Source organism: Aulonocara stuartgranti, assembly GCF_965226115.1.
Source record: "Aulonocara stuartgranti genome assembly, chromosome: 14".
NCBI lineage: Eukaryota > Metazoa > Chordata > Actinopteri > Cichliformes > Cichlidae > Aulonocara > Aulonocara stuartgranti.
Window position 1 is genome coordinate 37,571,632 of NC_138950.1, and position 15,076 is coordinate 37,586,707.

The window sequence follows — 15,076 nt, forward strand, 5'->3', positions numbered from 1 at the left end:
CTATTAACATTACCCATTTTACCCCAATAACTAAAGAAATTAGCACTTGCAGGTCAAAAACTTTATTCAAGAGACGCAAAAATAACATTGATACAGTGACTGTCAAAAATTACAGCACTGATCATACTGTGACATCTTGGTTCAAAACAGCAAGCTTAGAAATATTCAACGTTCTTTACTTCAACTGAATGAAACTGAAAATACCATTTCACACGACCCATATGGGATATTTAGACTGCATAACTGTTCACGCTACATCTCTTCACTAGTAAAAGAAAGAAAAAATACAAACAGAAATTGAAAAATGCTGCCAAACAGACAGAGAACTTGTACAGAGCAAAAGGAAAAACAAACAACAACAAAAAACGGCTCGTCCTCATGGCAGTTGCAGAGTATATAAAAATGAACCCTGCGATCTGCTCCTGGAATTGAGCTTCAAAAATGCAGCAGAACAAGTGTGAGATTTAAATGTCCTCTCACCTAGAGCTGGTCACCTCACATGCATAACAGTGAGCTTCGTTGCAGGAGCAGTTTTGTCTTAGTTGTGAGCTTTTCTTGAGAGCTGAGTTGCATCCAACTCCATTACCACCCATTGAATCACCTCAAAAGTGTAGCAGAGCTGTGATGGGTAACTCATGTTGAAGGAATAAAAAAGGTCCAAACAGCATGGCTACTGCAAAGGTCACGTTATCCAGATCTTGAAGAACTACTATACCCTCGATGATGATGCCAACATCAGAAAAGTCATTGCCTGGCGCATCTCTAGAGACAGATGTTCATTGTGGTTTTCTCAATCTGTGCAGTGGCCTCAGTCAAGTCCTGGTTAAACACAAAACATTTTTTTAAGATTCCCTTTTAAACTCATCTCTTTTGAATCTACCAGTTCTAATGTTAGAGTAATTTAAACCAATGCAAGCAACATAGTAAATAGCTATAGCCAAAGAGTGGCCTGCCATGCTGCCATTCATGGTCTAACAGAGTTTCTAAGAGAGGGTGAAAAACATAATAATTTCAAATGCTTTACATTAGTTTTTGTTAGAAAGACACCGGCCCATCAGAAATCCAGGTTATGTCACTCAGAAGATGTTAGAATTTAGACTTTCAGCCCCACAATTTGGTTAGCTGTTGGTCAGTTGGTCATTTTTTCAAACAAAAGCTAATGTAAATATTGGGGGGATTTTTCTTTGTTCACTAGAATGACAAATTTAAAGTTTTTTCACACTGATGTGACCCCTAATACAGGGGTAGGGGTGGGGCCTCAAGGGCCGGCGGCCGAGTTCACTACCAGGCCTCATGTGAACTTCAAATTATTAAAGAGGACTACTGGTCCTAACCAGTCCAATGAGGATCAAGTGGATAACTAAATGCATTTTTAAATGTTGCAAAGCCACAATCTACTCATAAAACACTCACCATGAACTCCTGCACCAAGATGTTGCAATTGTCTTTCACACAGATGCGGAGCACTTTGATGAGACTCCCTTTGAGCATTAATGTCATCCTAAAGTATTATAACAAAGAAAACAGAGATTTGTGAACTTTTCAGTAGCACAGAAGAAAATGATCCCAGACAAAAACTTGACTTTTTAAACCAGTCAACATGCAACACCAGCATCTACAAAGCAATATCAAAAATTCCTGTTTGACATCAACTTTATGGATATATAGTTTCCAGAACATTTATTTTTAAAAAAAGATAAATTTTTCTCAGTGGGCCAGTAAATGCATGACAAAAAAGAATGGCATCCTTTCAGTGGAATCAGTACTCACAGGTAATAGTTGACTGTTTCAATGGATGCAGCATAAAAATCTTTTACTGACCTAATGCAATACATATACACTTTGTAGTTAAAGAATTTTAAAGTTCTTACTGTCATCATGGCAGCTACATCCTTTAGCTTTGTGCCCTGTTCCCCCGATCACTTTGCAAACACTTTCAGCAGACTGTCAGAGAGAAACTCAGCTCCGTCAGAAACCTGTAAAGGCATGGTTGGGATGCACTGGAATGCTGCATTTCATCTGAAATGACATAAAATTATTTTGAAATAACAGCAGGCACTGTGCTTGGTTAATAATCAGTAATGTTTTGTTGAATAAAAACTGTGTTTCCAGATCTTATGGGATTAAAAAAAATCCAAAGATGTTTGTTTCTGATTTGCAACCCAACAACCCACAAGTTACAACCTCATTTCAGTTCAAGTGTGCATTAATGTGAGTCCAGTAATCACCTTTCTGGCAATACATACAGGTATAAGTTAAACCTATGGCAGATTTTGGATTTCTCAGTTGTTTTAATAGGGTGAGTATGCATGCACCTAATAATTATACAAAACCTATTATAATTAAGTTACAGAAACCTTAAGCGAAAATAGAATATACTTTCTTACCATAACACCTTGAACCCACAATCCATCAGCTGACTCCTGGTGAAATGCAGAATAGATGTGGTCTCTCAATGTGCAGCAAAAAAAACAAAAAGAAAAGGACAGCAGGTGAGGGCAGGAGGGGTAGGGATGTAAGCTAGCATAATGCCGCTGATGATATTAGCTAAAGCTGTTCAATGTTCAAAATCTCACTAACACCACGGTGCAGTAAATACACAATGTAACTGAAGAGTCAGTTGACAAATCTATTCACACAGAAAACCAAATTATGTTATGAGTGCCTCGTAATTAGGTTTAATGTGATATTACGGCTCTTGTGCCAAAGACAAATTCAAATGAAAAAGCGCCAATTCTTTGACAACAGATAAAACAGCAAATAAGCTAATGGCTCTTTTTTAGCATGTTACATGGCGACACTCTAGACGTTTAACTACATTTGGCTGAAATATGGTAAATATTAATTCAAAAAATCAAGACATACCAAAAACGTAGAGTTGGCTACTCGACTTGACTGAGATGGATGCCTTTTTTGAACCACGATCCAAAGCCCGCGAGATGAAATCACGCGTGGTTTCACGAGATTTAACGTTGCTATCTTATTGACTTACTTCACCTGAACATGATATGAACAATTTAATACACCCTTTCTGCATATCATGTAGTTTTTACACTATATAGTTACATTTAACTTTAAAACATGAGGCAATTGTGTTAAATACATGCAAGATGCTTACATAAATCCAAGAGATGGCCAGTCCCTTTTTTTCAGTGTATACAATCTGCACCCCACATTAACCCCTGAACACCTCCTCCTTTCTCTCAACCCCACTACTTTAAATTATATTTTTTTATATATCAGAAAGCAGGGGATAATGGTATGAAGGGATGCTATCCTCCAGCTGGTCACCAGCTGATACCCCTCATCTCAGCAACAGGACTATGCAACACAATGTTGATGATATGCAAGTAAATATTGTGGAAAAGTGACTGACTCTTAACAGGCTCTAGCCCTGCAACGATTCTAGAAAGGAATAGACTAAGAACCCCCCCTCCCCTCCCCTGGAACCAGCAACACACACAAACACACACCCCTCTAATTTGCATTGCATGCTGAAATGCATGAACAGAGCCCATTAACTGAGGGCACGTGCTGTGTTTTGGTTGTAAGGAAGGGGAGGGGGCTGTCATATCTTTTGAGTTGCTTGATATGAAAACAGTGGTGGTTAGCAATCAATGGAACCTGTGGTTTATTTGGGGTGAAATTAGATTTTTTATTGGGATGTTTGCATCTCAATGCAATTTTCTGGCTTTATTGTGGCCGACCCAGGAGCATTCTCAGTCTATTTTACAGTAAATTTGTCATGGGGCCAATAAAAGAGTTGAAAGTGAATATGTTTTTTTATCTACTTGCACCCAAACAGGTGCGCTTTGTTAGTTGCTTCTGATCATTGTTGGAATAGAGATCCCTGCTGTCTATATGTCCAGGAGCCTGGTGTGGAGGAAGCCCATTAGTATGATTTGGCAGATGGAAGGAAGGGTCTGCTGGTCAACATGCCACTGCACTGGGAACAATCACTTGGGATCAAAAGACACAATATAGGTTTGTCCCAGTTTAGGTCTGTGAGTGAACTATCCAGTGCTTTATGAAAGTAGCTAGAAAATAGTACTGAGTGGTTCCGTTTGTTTCTGAGAAATTAAGGACTTTTCTTTCTGTTATTAATATTTTGTACTTTAGCTACTCTAAACCTTTACAAACTAATCACTGATTGACTTTGGCCACTAATGCAGATATTAGTTGCAGCTGTCATTATATGCACTATCAATATATAGTGATGCATGGTTGAGGTCAGCTGTTTGTTAGAATGTGTGTTTATATACAAAACACTTTGATTTGGGGTTCATCACTCATTCAATATTTCCTTCATAGGAAAAGATGAAAAAAACAACAACAACTCTGACATAATACATAGTAAGTACATTTCTATCAGGATATCTCAGGGTTGTGTTCATCAAACTACATGTAGAATCACAAAGAATAGTAATTGTGAAATATATAACCATACTTCAAAAATAGTTGAGTCACATACAAAATTTAAAAGAAAATGATTAAAAAAGGGAAAAAAATCATGAAAAACTGCAATGATTTTCATGTCTCACAAATCCATATTTTACTTACAATAGAATAAAAAAAAGATATTAACCCTTTAAGACCTAACATAGAACCAAGTCCGCCAGAGTTATCTTTATATTTTTACATGCTGTAGTGCCATTTTTGGGAGCATTTCAAGTTGCTATACATCAATATAACCATTATAGCCTAAATTTTGATAACATGTATGCATTAAGTCTATAATAAATACATAAATTGCAAAAAAGAGCAATAAACTACAAAAAATTGAAAATCGTTTTTGTTTTGTTTTTTACATATATTTCTAGTTAGAGAAATTTAAGAGGTTTGTCCCTCAAAACTGTAAATACAAAAAAGTTGCACTAAATAATTTCTAACAACAGGAAATTTATTTTGAGTGTCTTCATAGTTTTAGCTTTGAGATACACTAATTTTAAATACTATAGGAAAAATAAAAAATAAATATTATAATGCAAATTTGCAAAAAAAACAGCATGTGCATCAAAATAAACTATTTTCAGCAGTGCGATTTGAGTTCTAAGCATCCCAGAAACTATTCAGAAAAGCATGAAGTCAAACATGACTTTTAAAAACGGCAGTACAGGCATATAAGGCCCCGAAGGTAAAAAACTACATTTTCCGTGAAAATGACATCACTGCCAACTCAAATGTAAGGAAGGTTATCGCAGAATGTCATTTTTGCAGAAAATATCATGGAAAAGCCTTGGAGCAAAAGATGGCAGATTTACCCAAGGAAATAATTTTGCCAGATAACCCACCATTCACCAACGTCGGAGTTGATTACTTCGGACCTATTGAAGTGAAAAGAGGACGAGGTACAGATAAACGTTATGGAGTCATTTTCACCTGTTTAGCCAGCCGAGCGGTGCACTTGGAAGTAGATAACTCTCTAAGCACAGATGCCTGCATTAATGCTTTGTGCCGTTTTGTTAGTCGGAGAGGTCAAGTTACTAACAAAAATCTTAAAGTGTTACTGAAATGCTGACAGGAAAGCAGGACAGAAAACAGCCACAAAGGACCTTAAAGAAAAATATTTTTTCTACACTAGAATCATTGTCATCCAGAGTACAGGTAGAACTGTACAACCTATTTGGTCTTTTCATCGTTAATTTTGTTATTTACTCTTTATATTGTTGGATGATGTATGTGTGTGCATACGTGCAAACATACACACGTATTGGGTGTGAATTTTGTGCATGTATGTACACTGAACAAAAAAATAAACGCAACACTTTTGCTTTTGCTCCCATTTTCATGAGCTGAACTCAAAGATCTGAAACATTTTCTACATACACATAAAGAACCATTACTCTCAAATATTGTTCACAAATCTGTCTACATCTGTGTTAGTCAGCACTTCTCCTTTGCCGAGATAATCCATCCCACCTCACAGGTGTGGTATGTCAACGTGCTGATTAGACAACATGAATATTGCACAGGTGTGCCTTAGACTGCCCACAATACAACAACAACTATCCTGTTCCTAGGACTGCACTCTTCTGGACAGAAATCTTGGGTGTTGTTCCTGGGATCTGCTGGAGCCGCGGAGCCTTGTTCTTACCATTCAGCTCACTCCTTTATCCCCCGCAGTTATTTCGTGGTTAAGGCTTTCCTAGCAGCACACTACGTGGTTCCTGTTTGCCTGTAGTATTCCCAGGTACTTGTAGCTGTCCTTCATGTCTGCAATATTGCCTTCTGGTAGTGCAATCCTCTAGTTCTGACTATTTTGCCATGTGTTGGCTTTCTTTTAGTCAATCCAGGCAGTGCCCAGGTTAGTGAGCTTGGTGTTGCAGTCTCGGCTGACTGTTCTGTCTACCAAGAGCTGGTATTTTCCCCCTCTGGTATTCTGCCAATTCCTTTCTGTTCCACACTAATGTACTGAGCCATGATCCTGTTCATCTTAGCTGCTATGCTGCCTGACAGGAGCTTCCATGTCTTGCTAAGGCAAGGCAAGGCAAGTTTATTTATATAGCACAATTCAACAACAAGGTGATTCAAAGTGCTTTACAGAGACATTAGAAACAAAAACAAATAAAAAGCATGATTTAAAATTGATTAAAACAAGCAAACAAACAAACTAACTAATTAACAAACAAACAAACAAACAAACAAAGAAAACAGTATATAAAATCAAAACAGATAAAATCAGAACACTAGTTAAAATTAGAACAGTAGATAAAATCAGTAGTTAAATGTAAGTTTTGAAATTTAAGCTTAAAAGTGTGGATTTGGTGCTTTTGTCAAATGCAGCTGAGAATAGGTGAGTCTTCAACCTGAAACCTGAGGCTTTCTGGGAGTTTGTTCCAGATATAAGGAGCATAAAAGCTGAATGCAGCTTCTCCGTGTCTGGTTCTGACTCTGGGAACTGATAAAAGACCGGATCCAGATGACTTGAGGGATCTGGAAGGTTCATACTGGGTCAGGAGGTCACTGATGTATTTTGGTCCTAAACCATTCAGAGCTTTATAGACCAGCATCAGAACTTTAAAGTCTATCCTCTGACGGACAGGCAGCCAGTGTAAAGACCTCAGAGCTGGACTGATGTGGTCCACTTTTTTGGTCTTAGTGAGGACTCGAGCAGCAGAGTTCTGAATGAGCTGTAGTTGTCTGACTGGTTTTTTAGGTAGACCTGTAAAGATGCTGTTACAGTAGTCAAGCCTACTAAAGATGAATGCATGGACTAGTTTTTCCAGTTCCTGTTGAGACATCAGATCTTTTATCCTTGAAATATTCTTGAGGTGATAGTAAGCTGATTTTGTTATTGTCTTAATGTGTTTTCCTAAGTTTAGGTCTGCATCCATTACTACACTAAAATTTCTCGCCTGGTTTGTGGTTTTTAGGTGTATAGATTGAAGTTCTCTGGTGACCTGTAATCGTTTTTCTTTGGCGCCAAAGACTATTGCCTCAGTTTTGTTTTTGTTTAGCTGGAGAAAATTGTGGCACAACCAGTCATTAATTTCCTCGATGCATTTACCAAGAGCCTGTACAGGGCCTTGGTCTCCTGGTGACATTGTGATATATATTTGTGTGTCATCTGCATAGCTGTGATAGTTTATTTTGTTGTTCTTTATAATCTGTGCCAGTGGGAGCATGTAAATGTTAAACAGAAAGGGTCCCAAGATGGAACCTTGGGGAACTCCACATGTGATACTTGTCTGCTCAGATGTGAAGTTACCTATTGATACAAAGTATTTCCTGTTTTCTAGGTATGTTTTGAACCAGTTTAGTACAGTTCCTGAAAGACCTGTCCAGTTCTCCAGTCGTTTGAGTAATATGTTGTGGTCAACTGTATCAAATGCTGCACTGAGATCCAGTAAAACTAAGACTGACATTTTTCCACTGTCTGTATTCAGACATATGTCATTGAACACTTTGGTCAGAGCAGTTTCAGTGCTGTGGTTCTGTCTAAAAGCTGGCTGGAAGGCATCATAGCAGTTATTCTGTTTTAAGAAGTAATTGAGCTGTTGAGAAACTGCTTTTTCAATGATCTTACTTAAAAATGGGAGATTTGAGATCGGCCTGTAGTTGTTCATTTGTGTCTTGTCAAGATTGTCCTTTTTCAGTATAGGTTTTATTACAGCAGTTTTTAGTGATTCTGGAAACACACCTGATATTAAAGAAAAGTTGACGATCTGTAACAGGTCTGACTCCAAAGTCTTTGAGACCTTTTTGAAAAAACGTGTTGGCAGGACATCTAAACAGCAGGAGGAGGATATGTCTGTGAAGGTTCTCAGTCATCCAGGTCATCGTAGTCAAAGGAGCTTGCAAAGAAAAGCGTCTGGACTTCTTTAAGTTACTTGAAGACGTTTCACCTCTCATCCGAGAAGCTTAATCAGTTCTAAGGTCAAATGGTGGAGAGTCCCAGATATAAACCTAGTGGGAGTATCCCCCCACAGAGGGACAAAAGGACCCCCTGATGATCCTCTAATCCCCTGAGCCAAGGTGTGAAACTGGGTGTGGGTCCCAAGCTTCTCGGATGAGAGGTGAAACGTCTTCAAGTAACTTAAAGAAGTCCAGACGCTTTTCTTTGCAAGCTCCTTTGACCAGCAGGAGGAGGAGTTCAGTTGACCTAAGATGTCCTCCAGGTCTTTGTTGTTAATAGGGTGAAACTCTTTCATGGTGTTTAAACAGTTTTTCGGTGGACACAGTACATATTCTGGATTTGCTGTTTATGTACCAATTTCTTGTCTAATCTTTTGGATTTTTTCTGTGAAGAATTTGGCAAAGTCATTGCAGGCCATGGTCGAATGAAGTTCAGCTGCCACTGACACAGGAGGGTTAGTTAGCCTGTCAACTGTAGAAAATAAGACCCGAGCATTATGGCTGTTTTTAGTGATGATGTCAGAGAAGTAGGACCTTCTTGCACTCCTCAGTTGTAAATTATAATTGTGAAGTTTCTCTTTATAATCATAATGAACCTGGAGGTTTGTTTTTCTCCATCTGCGCTCAGCTTTCCTACACTTTCTTTTTTCATTTTTCACTAGTGTGGAGTTTCTCCATGGAGACTTTTTCCTTCCAGAGATAACCTTCACCTTAATGGGAGCAATAGTGTCCATTACATTTAACATGTTAGCATTGAAGCTATTGACGAGCTCATTGACTGACCCTCTGGACAGGGTCAGTAAGGCATGTAGTTGGATATGGCAAGTCCCTTCTGGGAGTCAGGACTGCTGCTGTCTAACTTTTCATACTTGAGACCCTTTCATAAAAGTCTGCCACTGTGATGGTCACTGGATCTTGTTCAGGGAGGTTGCTGATCTGCTCTTGGATCCAATAGCAACTGAGTATTGCTGTTATGGGTTGTGTCCTTTTCCCATATGCTCTTCCAGTATTGCACTGTCACCAGTCTTGGTGGGGCTGTTCTCATATTGTTCCCCTGCCACTGAGAGTACACTTTAGATCGTTTAGTATATCGGGGTTATTCTCCTGTACACCTCTTCAAGTGACTGGTCAAGGCTGTGAGTCTTTGCTTGGCAGTTTCCAAGGGCTCAGGTATGGACATCTTGTTTAGGCACTTGCTTGGCACCCTTTTCTTGGCCTGTAGTCTCCTTCTCCATGGAGGATACTGGTCCTTGTTCCTGTTTATCTTGTCGCAGTGGTCCCCAACCTTTTTTGTGCCACGAACTGGTTTAATGTCTGACAATATTTTTACGGACTGGCCTTAAGACAACAAAATAAAATGATACTACCAAGACAAAAACTGTGGTATTTTGTAAATATAATAATAAACACGAATTCACTGTGTAATTGTGTAACTTTATTAGCAGCATCCTCCTGAAATGCGGCAACAACATTGAGAGTAACATCCTCCTATCTGCCCCTTAATGATCTCTGGTCACTATGGTAACGCATAAATATTTCTTTCAAAATAAGACACACAACTACAACACGGGGAAAAGACCCAGGGAAAAAGAGTTAATGATAAAAACCCTGAAAACCATGAATTTCACACCTGAGCCTCAACTCTCGTGGCCTCGTACCAAACCGGCCCGGTACCGGTCCGTGGCCCGGAGGTTGGGGCATGCTGTATTATAGCCAAGCATGCACTCCACACTTAACCCAGATTTATGGTTGGGTGTGTCAACCATTATGGCTGTGACAAAGTAGATGAGCAATTGTAAAACAGTGGAACCCAGAGTTACGAAATTAATTCGTTCCCGAGGGTCTTTCGTAAGTCGAAAATTTTTGTAAGTCGAAGCACCCATCGTGCCTTTTGAGTGAACGATAAGCTATAGGCTCATTGATAACTGCAACAACAATACGTCGTTCAAGTGGCACAGCAAAGCGCAAGTACGAAAGCCAAGGGGGTTGTCACATGATTCGGAAGGCATTATGGGCATTGTGGGCATTCTGGCCTCAGCCAATCAGAGCCAGTTGATTTTGTTACGCGGGCATTTTGCCATAACATGGGCAGAAATATTGCCGTTAAGTGCCTTCGTAACTTAAATTTTTCGTTTAATGGGGTATTCGTAAGTCGGGGTTCCACTGTACTCGCCACTTGTCCCAGAAGTATTAACTTTTTGCACATAATGCATATTATTCTCTATATATATTCATTTGCTGATTTGCTATTGTCAAGGTAACATTGCTGCGCTTACTATCCCAGGTTTGTTTGCCCGGCCCGGACACGGAAAGGATTGACAGATTGATAGCTCTTTCTCTTGGTTTGTTTGTTTGTTTTGTCAGCATCATGTTGCTGGCAAAACAAACATTCAGCAAATTAAAGCAAATACTTCATTTTTCAAAATGGTGGCGCACACCGGCACAGCGGCTCTCCTGATTTGTGTTATCTGTGCCTTTTTGTGTGTTTATCGTGTTTATTGTGTGTTGTACATTTGTCTACCTGCACTACTGGACATTACAGTCATCTGGACATATTGGACATCGGTTTCCAAATGAAGATGACCATCCTCAGTGACTTTCATTGCACACACAACATTCTGGACAAGATAGCTAGACCAACAGGATCCCTGTGGATTGTTGTCAGGTTAAACAGGTGACGCAGATGGCAAAGAGAGAGGAAACAAAAGCGAGGCTGGAGGGCTGGATAATTGGGTAGGCTGCAGAAGTAGCCACTCTGTGTAGAGCCCCAGGAAGGCTGCAGGTCCCAATGGAGTACCTGGGAAGGTGCTCAAGGCATGTGCCAAGCAGCTAGCACAAGTCTTCACTGACATCTTCAAGCTGTCTGTGGAACAAGCCTTTATCCCGCCCTGCTTGAAATCTGCCATAATGATCCCCATCCCAAAACAGTCACCCATACCCAGTCTCAATGACTTCCATCCAATTGCACTAATCCCTGTAATCACAAGTGCTTTGAGAAACTGATTCTGGGGCACATCAGAACCTGACTCCCCCCCACTCTGGACCCACACCAATTTGCATATCGGACTAACAGATCCACAGAAGACGCCATAGCCATTTCTCTCCACACAGCACTGAGTCACCTGGAGCAACAGGAGAGCTATGTCAGAATGCTCTTCATTGTCTTCAGCTCAGCCTTTAACACAATAATACTGGACATTTTGATCACCGAGTTAGCCAACCTGGGGCTTCCGCCACCCACCTGCTCTTGAATAAAGGACTTTTTGGTTAACAGACCCCAGCAGGTGAAACTGGGTCCTCACCTCTCTTCCACCCTCACTCTCAGCACCGGCTCTCCCCAGGGCTGCATACTAAGCCCACTAATCTAATACCTCTACACATCTGACTGCAGTCCCGCCCACCCAGAGAACATCATTGTCAAATTTGTTAATGACACAACGGTGTTGGGGCTGATCACAAGGGGAAATAAGGCGCCCTAGAGAGATGAGTTCCTGAAACTGGGAGAATACTGTGCATTAAACAACCTTGCACTTAACATCAACAAGACCAAGGAAATCATCCAGAACTTCAGGCGAAACAGAGCTGCCCCTGCCCCACCTGCACATCAACTGTGAATGTGGAGAGCAAGTGGAAGCCTTCAAATTCCATTGGCGTCCACATCTCTGCAGACCTCTCCTGGTCAGTGAACACCACGGCGCTAGTCAAGAAGGCCCAGCAGCAGCTACACTTCCTAAGGGTGCTCAGCAAGGATCAAATAAACACCCCGCTGCTGACCTATGCAGTGACAGTGGCATGCCAACTGCATGGAGGCAGACAGGAAGAGACTGCAGAGGGTGGTAAACAGCACAAAAATTTATCGGCTGCCCCCTGCCCTCCTTGTCTGCCATCTATAACTCCTGTTGTCTCAGCAGGGTGAGAAACATCTTGAAGGACATTACCCACCCTGTCTAGCATCTTTTTAACCTACTGCCCTCTGGCAGGCGCTTCAGATCCATACGGGCCAAACAGACTCAGGAATAGCTTCTTCCCCAAAGCTATCACCATACTCAACTCAAACTTGCACAAAAGTAATTTGCACTGAAATATCTGCACTGACCACTGCACCACTAGACATAAATTACCCTGACCATTCATGCTCATTCTGATGTTCCTTGGACTCTTGCCTGTGCTCAAATTGTCAGTGCTCAAATTGTCCATGTCATCATTCCCTGGCTGTCTGTCTGTGTCACCAAGTGCTGTGTATTTATATTATGTGTATAATTATAATAATGTATAGTTTTTTCTAATGTGCTAAGCACGTGTGCACATGTACACTATAACTCTCATTATACTGTGTATAATGACAATAAAGGCTAGCATTAGCTGGAGAGTAGGAGGCAAAATATAAAATGACAAATGAGCAAGCTGCAGTGGTTTAGTATTGAGAGAGTAGACTGCATCATAGTCTTTTGTGGAAAGACTAAAAACCATGTGGCTAAATAAGTACCACATCTGCTTTAAAAAGACAATAAGGCAGTTTATTAGATATAAAGTCGGACTCCACAGTATTCTCAAAATCAATTGTACATTGTTTAATTCATGTTTTTCTATTCATAAAAAACTTTCCAGAAGGCTCTTGTGTGTGCCCAACAGTAAAATAGACTGGTTCTTATTTAGTACTTTTCTACTCTACCTAAACATTCAAAGTGCTTTATACATTGCATTTGTACATTATACCAATGTAAAGAAGACGCAGATAGAACCAGCAGTATATTATCAATGTGAAAATCAGGCCACCAGTATCCAATTCCTATGATACGTAGTGCAATATAATAACTTCTTAAATGAAGCATAAAGAAAATTTCTCATCCATCAGTGATGACCCAAGGTTTCAATATTACTTAAATTAATTTCTTATCTTTATATATTACTGTTAAATTATTGTTAAATTGAAAAAATGTACCAATGCAGCGCAAACCCAGTAGATAGAAGTTTATGGGTGTTTTCTGTCATTGCCGTTCAAATGCAGAGAATGTGTGTGAGTATTGTGAACCAGTGTTTCACATTAGATCTCCAGGTTGATATATTACTACACCAATCAGGCTTGTACTGGACTATTTATTTTCCAGCGTTGATTAATGACTACACAATATAGAGCCAGCATCCTACTGTATGCATGTTTGTATGGTTATAACAATTTCATTGTGACCTTGATGAAAAATCATTATACTTTTATGGACATTAGACACCATACATGTCCTATCCATCTTTTGGCTAATTGTTATCAGTTTCTGTTACTGATGCCAGTGCCTGGGCTTGTTTCCAATTAGAATGGGTATATATCACACATTCAATCTTCACTTGGTTACCTGTGGAGAGAAAAAAGGAGCACGAAGCAAAAGGAGGGGGAAGGCGAATAGGTGAAGGAACAGCAGGGAGTGAAATAGAAATGGAGAGGGAGGGAGGTGAAGAGGCAGTCTAAGAAGGCCGGCTATTTTTCACCAGGGTCCATCGTGAAGTTGTCAGGCGGGAGTGTATGTGAGCCCACTGGATGATAATGTGGCATGACACTTCTGAAATGAGAGCTGGGTTGCCATGGCAAAAAGCATAGAGGGACGGTTTCTCCAGGGGCTGAAATAAAACAAGCTGTAAATGATGTTTGATTAGGATTTAGATCATGGAACTGGTGAGGACAGCCCCTTTGTCATCTGTTTGTCTAGGCCTCGTAGGCTTATTTGTCTCCGAGCACTAATATGTTTATTTATATGTGTGTTGTTGCTCCAGGTTAAAATGACATAACTGAATATAGTGAAATAATGATTTAAATCAATTCATTTTCATAAGATTGGCATATGTATATTGTGATTAAACAGAACAGTGAAAACAGTATATGGCTTTTTCAATAAATGATGAAAAAGAAAATCAAAACTTGGTGATATATACATAGCTTTTCATTATTTTCACTGGGATATAAATTCATTGTGTCAAATTTATTTATCAGTGTCAAAGAAACATTATTAAAGCTTTTTTTTAAAGTATTTGCAAGACACAGATGTTTTTATAAAACCTTTGTTCTTTCTGATGTGTTCTTTTCACTTTATACAACATACCTCATTCACACTAGCACTGTTTTCCATGCTTAAATGCTTTCTGGATAACAGTTACACAGATTCAGACTTGGAGAGCAACTAAGGGATAGTATCTTGTCCAAAGATATTTAGCATGCAGGATGGAGCAGCCAGGGATCATACCATCTACTTTCCAGTTAGTAGATGGTCTGCACTACCTTCTGAGCTACAACAGTGACAAGACTTGAAGAACATAAATGAGTAGATAGAAAAGCTTACTGTGCCTAAATAGTAGGGGTGCAACGATACTCGTATCGATATTGAACCGTTCGATACAGTGCTTTCGGTTCGGTACGCATATGTATCGAACAATACAAAATTTTTAATTTATTTTATCAACTTTCCTTCTGACGATGCTGTCTGTGTTGAGCACTCAGTGGATCTGCGCAGTGTAGTGTAGTGCAGCCCAGGCGGAGTAGTCGAACGCAGATTCACTGAGTGCAGCGCAAGCTAGCCAGACAGAAGCTAAGCTCTCCTTGCAACATGGCAAATTGAACCTCCCCCACCCTCATTCAGATCTGGCTTTTGGAACTATTTTGGTCTTCATGTGACGTATGACCCTGAAGGTAAGCACGTCATGGACTAAAGTAAAACAGTATGTTGGATGTGCCCTC

The 15,076-nt window shown here is 39.9% G+C and overlaps 1 long non-coding RNA gene across 1 annotated transcript; it reads right to left on the bottom strand.

The window, feature by feature from the left end:
• Window positions 1-391: 391 nt before the first annotated feature.
• LOC309688522 lies at window positions 392-3,136 on the bottom strand. The gene is made up of 5 exons (XR_014271106.1): window positions 2,866-3,136; window positions 2,388-2,451; window positions 1,872-2,019; window positions 1,414-1,501; window positions 392-819 (listed from the first exon to the last, which is right to left on the bottom strand). It is a non-coding gene; the product is annotated as an uncharacterized lncRNA (long non-coding RNA).
• Between the last annotated feature and the right edge of the window lie 11,940 nt (window positions 3,137-15,076).